The sequence below is a fragment of the Sinohyriopsis cumingii genome, chromosome 14 (genome assembly GCF_028554795.1).
Source record: "Sinohyriopsis cumingii isolate HCF-2022 chromosome 14, ASM2855479v2, whole genome shotgun sequence".
NCBI classification, from domain to species: domain Eukaryota; kingdom Metazoa; phylum Mollusca; class Bivalvia; order Unionida; family Unionidae; genus Sinohyriopsis; species Sinohyriopsis cumingii.
In genome coordinates this window covers 106,102,270-106,110,384 of record NC_142974.1, presented here as the reverse complement: position 1 = coordinate 106,110,384, position 8,115 = coordinate 106,102,270, and positions in this window count along the sequence as shown.

Sequence of the window (8,115 nt, the reverse complement as noted above, 5' to 3'; positions counted from 1 at the left end):
TCTTGAATGTCTCGATACAGATCTTTAGATATTAATTTAAATCTAAGATATTTCTAAGTGGTATGGTTCTTATAAACTTTGGATGCCACGTAGCATAACGTAACATCTCTCTCTTTCTTATCAAACAATTATATTTTCCACTTACACCAAGCGAAGCAGTGTAGTCACTTCGTCAGTTATCATATAATTATATCAATTTGATCAAACACACTTATGAGTGGAGAAAGTACGTTTCAAGGACGGACTGGTTCCATCTGATGTACTCAAGAGTCAGTTAGAATACAACAATAATCAGCAATCAAGTGAGGGAAGTTAGTTCAGTTCGACGGCTCAACGTTGATGTTTTACTCAACATCTTGTTTAAATTTCTCGCAAAAAAGTGATAATGTGTGTCATTGAAATGTTGAAGTTTGACTAGGAATTATTGGCCTATAGGAACTATCCTTTTAGGATGTATTGCAATAGATTCTCATTTCAGTAAATGCGTTCACATCCCACAAAAGCCACTACAATTTAGCGGTACGAAAAATATTAATTTCAAGCTGATGCCTATTTAACCATACATTATATATGTAGGACGATGATTTCACTTGCAAAGAGGACTGGTGTAACCATTAAAGCTTTAAACGAGAGATTTAGTTTTTGATCGGTCGTCCTTTTCTTATTTACCTGCACGATACATAGTGAAACTATACTTCAAATGACAAATCCACTGATAAATCATCATGCTACTCAAATGTATTCATTTATCTCCACTCTAAGTTATAATTACTGAGGCTTCCATTGAAAAATGACTGACTGACCGGTGGAATTAATTAAGTAATTAATTAAGTTTAGCATATACATGAAATTGTAAATTAATCTTCAGGAATGGACATAAAGATAAATGAACAAACAAACAAACGAATGACCAAATTAATTAAAACCTAGAATATAATTCAGCAAACAGTTTACAACTTTGTTCATGCAAGTACAATGAGTTGCAGGAGTTCACTTAATGGTGCAGAATTGTTCATGTGGGATTCATCATACGAGGAACGTAAATATTGCATCCTTCTTGAAGGTAGTGCACAATAATCTTCTGTCACGTTTAGCTTGAGATTGTATATATATCATATTAGTCAATGTTTCAATTTGAATATTTATCTTAATCTTCCACTCTTTTTATTATAATATCAATGCTACAGGTGGAGCTTTGTTGTATAGCATGAGAAGAAGTCAATCGATTTAAATAAATAAAATAGTTTCACATGCCATAAAGAATTTATTATAGAAAGTATAAGTTATTTTAGAATATGATATGGACATTATAAAAACAAACATTCCGTTGACTAAGTTCATGTTCCTCGTAATGACTTCTCCCTATTTAAGAAAAATGCAGTAGTGTGCTTGATAGGATCGCGGACTATTAATGAAAGGATGTGGGGTCGTTGGGGAAGGCAATTAGCTCCCATTTCCCATATACGATATACGCATTAATGTATTAAAAGTGCCGAGAAAAACAACACAAAATAGAGGCTACCCCAAGTTTGAATAATGCATATGTATACATGCAGTAATGTCAGTGCATTGTGATCAGCTTCTAGAGTTCAGTACCACTATCCAATTCTGCGTATATTATAGTATTTATTATTTATTTATTATGAAAGATATGGTAAAATGCACGTGGAGAGCATTTATCCTAAGTAGTCAAATATCTCGTTGATTGACGTGATTGTGTGTCGGAAAGCTGTAATTAAAAGGGGCGTATGGAAAGTACGTTTAAATAGTAACATTCCGTTTAAAAAATTCATATTGCACCTGAAATTTTCTCAGTATTAAAGGGGCACGTGGTAGCTCATTTGGTACAGTGTTGAACTCGTAATCCAAGGGTCATTCCAACCCGGGTGGGCTAGTTTTAGTGTGTACTTAAGAAAGGTACTTAGCGTCCATTTGCAATGCATATAACCAACAATGTGATCAAGTACCGTTAAAACCAACAAAGAGAAACGAAAAACCGAAACAAACCGATCCCTTTTGAATAATTTAAATGAATATACACGTCTTGTTTAGTGACTTAAAAAATAAGGAATAGCTGGAGTTGTTATCATACTGTTCTGGTTAATTCCATATGTAGATAAAATATAAATCTATCGGAAAACTATAATTATAACAGTGTATGCATTTTAAAACATTCCGTTGACTAAAATCATATAGCACTTAAAGTCTTCTTTCAGATGAAAGGAGCGACAGTAGATCTGTTGGTTGAAAGTCAGGTTCGTAATGAAAGGGTCATGGAGTTCTATACCCGCTCGGGTCAGTCAAGCTTGGCTAGCTTGGTGTTTCGCTGGCTAAAGCATTTGGCGCGCAGGTCTGTAAAATGCCGTTTAAACCAAGACAAGGAACAATAATATGCACTCGTGCAATAAAATGTATTCACTCATAATAACTTGGAAAGGTCAACTAAACGAAAACATACAAATGCATTGGGAGAATTAGTTTATGTTTCGTTTTGTGACTTGAACAAATCCGGTGTAGCTTCAGCTCTCATTAAATTATGTGCCAATTCATCAATAGATAAGGGTACATTTTTATGAAAACTGTCATTAATAATGGTTTATGGTTAGTGCATTTAAAAACATTCCGTCGTCTAAAGTTATATTACACTTAAAGTCTTCTTGCTATTGAACTGAAACCGCGTTAGCTATGTAGCATGGAAGAGTGTCGGACTCGTAATACATGGGTCATTGGTCAAATACTCATTCAGGTCATTCGGGTCGGCGTGCTTGGTTTAGAGCCTATTTCATAGATATCAAATAGCGAATAATGTGTCAAACGTGCTGTTAAAATAAACAAAAAGACCATACAATAATAAAATGTTCCCTTATAAATAATGTAAATATGTATACAGTGATGTGTGTGTGTCTGTGTGTACTAAACTTTTCTACCACTAGTTTTATGTTCGTTATGAACTTGTCATTTTGAATTTGTTTTATGGAGGAAAAGCTTCTCTCCTTCATTAATCCATCCATATTAACTGATAAAGTCACGTTTATGATATGGCACAAATGCGTTGGTAAAATTAATTTATCTAGGCCTTGTTTAATACTTTAAACATCGCACATATGACTGACGTTGTCATGAAGTTCTGGTCAGTGCTTCAACAGGTAATGGTTGTACACCACAGATAAATTGCATACACCATCGGTAAGGGGTATACATCATGGGTAAATCACATACACCGTCGGTAAGGGGTATACACCATGGGTAAATCACATACACCATCAGTAAGTGGTATACACCATGGGTAAATCACATACACCATCAGTAAGTGGTATACACCATGGGTGAATCACATACACCGTCGGTAAGGGGTATACACCATGGATAGAACCACGTTGCTTTAGGACTTTTGTCTTGTACCAAAACATATTCTTAAAACAATATTATCAGTTTGTGTATGACCTGTACCGACTCAGATTACTACATTATAAAATTATAGACTTTGGCTGTAAAGTTGGAAAAAAATCGGAAAAAAAAGATATTTACCGTGGGGCATTTTTACATCTGTATAAGGATTATCATCCTTTTGGCTTGTATGTCTGTAAAGTATGACAATAACAGATTTATCTAAGAATAATTACTGATCTTTATATTCATTCAAACTGAATTTAAAAACATTATTATAACACATGCACAATAGCCTTCATCGCAAGCCAATGGATGTACGCACTTTGTCAATATGCTACAAACCCTAGGCATGCACAGAACAAATTTTCAGACAGAAACATTGAAACATTATTTAAAACATTTTAAGGATTTATTTTACGACACATGAGTGAGCGAAGCTTAACACACACACACACACACACAGATATATATCTATATATATATATATATATATATATATATATATATATATATATATATATATATATATATATATATATATATATATATATATATATATATATATTCAAATTCAACGTTAGGGATGGATATAAAGATAAATGGCGAGACACGGGAAGAACCAAACTTGAATTATGGAAATAGAATATCCAATCGAATAAATAATACACCTGTTCCTTATTTAAATCAAACTGGCAATTTGAACATCACAAGCACTTCAAATAAATTTACTAATATTTACTACGTTTTTTTCATGCAAGCATATCAGGGTGGACGATCTGTTCAATTCATGGTGCATTATTGTGAATTAGAGAATAAACAATTGAGGCACGTATAAAGTTTAATCCATCTTGAACGTCTTAAACGTAGGGCACTTTTAGCTTGAAGCTTCTATTTCTCTGAGTGGAGCATAGGTTAAAAGGTTGTATATTTATCTCCATCTTTCACTCTTTTCATTGTAATATAAGCATTGTTATGCATATTTATTACATATTGGGCATTTGAGACGCTGTATGATACCAAGCGCAAATACCTGACGAATATTCAGAAGCAACACGCCTACCAGTACAATACGTGCTAGAATATTGAAAAGTAACAATTCTACCATGACAATAGACCAATGACTATTGAAAAGCAACACTGTTACAAGTAAAATGCTTGCTAGAAAATTGAAGAGAATGAATGTTACAAGAATGATACATATCAGAATACTGGAATGCGACACTGCTATGAGTATACTTATTATCTGTAAGAATAACGAAAAGCAACAGTGTTACCAGCGTAACGATCATTTCATTCTATGACAGCAGACCACAGTGACACACGTTTTCGTCAAGTTTATAGCGAGTTGGCCAAACATTCTACGAGTACTTTGCTTTATGTCCTCAGCCTATTTAAATTCAAAGCGTTCACGCGACAAAGGGATTTTTTCCACAAAGCCACTAAGACTGCGATAAGGCAAGCCACAATTACGAACAGGAAGTGTATTCTCTCTCTCTCTCTCTCTCTCTCTCTGTACAAAACATATTGCCAATTTATCATGGCAGCAGACCACAGTGGCTCACCTTTATACTTTATTGACGTCGGTTATATTAAATGTTTCGGTAAATTTCTCAGCTTTCAGTCAACTTCAAACACTCGTTTCCCTGGAAAGGTTAATCTCAATATAATGTTTTCGTTGTTCATTGACTTCTTTCCCCCCCCCCCCCACTCTGCTGTCATCGTCATGTTTATAGCGAGTTGGCCAAACATTACATGAGTATTTTACATTATTTCCTCAGCCTATTTAAATTCAAAGCGTTCACGCGACAAAGGGATTTCTCCACAAAGCCACTAAAATTGCGAAGAGGCAAGCCACAATTACGAACAGGAAGTGTATTCTCTCTCTCTCTCTCTCTCTGTACAAAACCTATTGTCAATTTATCATGGCAGCAGAACACAGTGGTACACCTTTATACTTTATTTACGTCGGTTAAATTAAATGTTTCGGTAAGTTTCTCAGCTTTCAGTCAACTTCAAACACTCGTTTCCCTGGAAAGGTTAATCTCAATATAATGTTTTCATTATTCATTGACTTCTGTTGTCCCCCCCCCCCACCATAATCTGCTGTTATCGTCATATTTATAGCGAGTTGGCCAAACATTGCATGAGTATTTTACTTTATTTCCTCAGCCCATTTACATTCAAAGGATTCGCAACACAAAGGGATTTTTCGACAAAACCACTCCGATTGCAAGAAGGCAAACCACAATCATGACCAGGAAGTTTACTCTCTCTCTCTCTCTCTCTCTCTCTCTCTCCTGTACAAAACCTATTGGCAGGCAGCACACAAATAGCCCATGGAATATATGTGAATCGCTTTATACTGAGGTCATAATTCTTAGAAATATTTAACCAAGCACGAAACATAAATTTCCGAGTATAACTAGTACATGTAGCAGACAAACTCGCAGGACCACCTAGTAATTTATTCTCATGTATCTACACAGTCATTCCGGATTCCTATGAAAAAAATCAAAGTATATAGAATTGATTGTAGAGAATTATAAGTATACACCAGACAAAACGGAAAGTGCTATCCCTGGATTATATATAAGAATGCTTGACAATAGTAGGCACATTTAATATTTTAATACAAATAATGATATCATTCAGGTTAGATAATTTTTATGTCGGACTCTACGGAGATTCGAACCCACGTCCGCAAGTGTGTCTGCTACACATGGGTGCATATAACACCGATTGAGTAACATCATTTTTGTTGATGTGTGCTTAGTCGTGAGCGAATATGGGTTCGTGTGTGCAGGCATGGCGATGGGTGCCGTTTACCAACGCATCTAGGTTCGAATCTCCGTAAAGTACGATTTTAAAATTCTCTCTCTATATATATATAATTAAAATATCGGACTTGTCAGCGTAGTAAACAACTGATACGTTGTCTTACACTTTTATATGGAGAGCATTCATTGTATGGTTTGATGTAATGAGTCAAAGACATGGTAGGCGAGTATATAATTTACACTTACATTAGGCTGTACATAATTTTAATTCTTGCTGAATGAAGTAAATTTATCGGACAACTGTAATTAATAAATTGATAAATTTAGCAGACACTAAAATTAATAATTAAATATGGAATGATAATTAAACAACTAAATTCCTTTGCTTACGATCATATTACATCTAAAATCTTCCTGTTGAATTGATATGTTGTAGATCAGTTGGTAGAATGTGGGACGCGTGTTGAAAGGGTCACATGGTTAGATACCAGTCCCTGCCAAATTGTGTCGGCATTTTTGCGTATCCTGTCAAAGGTATTAATAGGAAAAATGTAATTCACAATGGCTTATGGTATGTATATTTAAAGAAAATTCCGTTGACTAACATTATTACACTTAAAGTCGTCCACCTACTGAACGGAACTACGCTAGCTCAGCAGGTAGATTGTTAAATTCGTTATCCATTTGTCACGGAATTCAATTTATTGTGTATTTGCCATGGCCTACTACCTTTATATAATACATTTCGTTCATTCACTCACATTCATTTTGGAAACCAAATTATGCCATAAGATGCCAGTTGATTGGGATAATCAGTTTACATACGTCTTACTGAGTGACTTGATCAAAAAGATGTGTGAAAACCACAAGAGAACTTCAATGTTCATATAATTTATTCGTCTTTCTACAAACAAACATTCGTTAAAATATTCTTTTCAGTTTGCGAATGACACTGCTACGAACTAGAGAACCAATTTATAGAGGTTGGTTTTGCAATCGGGAAAATAATGCCAGGTTCACTGTGGGGATTTATACACGAGAGCACTCTTGTCAAGACCCCTATCCTTTCGGTTTTCATGTATGTTAGACCTTATTGCGTAGTTCTCTGTATCGTCGAGAGAAAAAAAGGCGCTTTACGCAAACATGTTCTTTCCAAAAAAATGAGACAATGCCTCTTTCTTTCAAAATCAATATTTTTCATTAGCTCCGTTAACTTAAACATCAATTCACTTATGAAGAGATGCGAGTATGCCTAATCCATTCCTCTTCCCTACAACAGTAAACACGAACATATTTACAAGTTGTGGGAACAAGATTAATCTTCCAATGAGCTAGTATAGTGTCATTTGCCATCGATACGCACCACGTTTCTGTTCTAAAGAAAATATAAGATTATCATTAAGCAGTGACAATCTATTACTATTGATGTAGGTATTATTATTGATGAAGAAATTATACATGCTATATTGCCTACGCATTATCTAAGGTGATCATTGCTATATTACATTACTGAAATTAGTTTATACAGCATTTCGGCTCATGAAGCCATTTACATCGTCCTCCAAAGGAGCTATTTCGCGAATATCAAAACAGTCTAAAATGTGTTGTTGGTATAGTAGGCGGCAACCCAATATATTCTTGGTCGATGGCAATCATCCGAGTTTGTGACATACTCGAACGTCTTAAGCTTTCCGATAAAGAACTTTTGTCGCCAGCACACACCGCATGATTCTAAGAAGCTGGGTATGGACTGTAGTCATATGTAATGAACTTCACATGTATTAACTTTTTAGATCTGTAACGACACGTAATAAGTTCATGTTTTACTTTTTCTTTTCAACGATCTTTTAAGTCACTCAATAAACGGGACGTCCTGGTAAAAGTTTGGAAGTGGGCTTCCATGCCTTTCGCTTCGAAAAAGGTCAATGGAGGTAGACAATTGTTACTT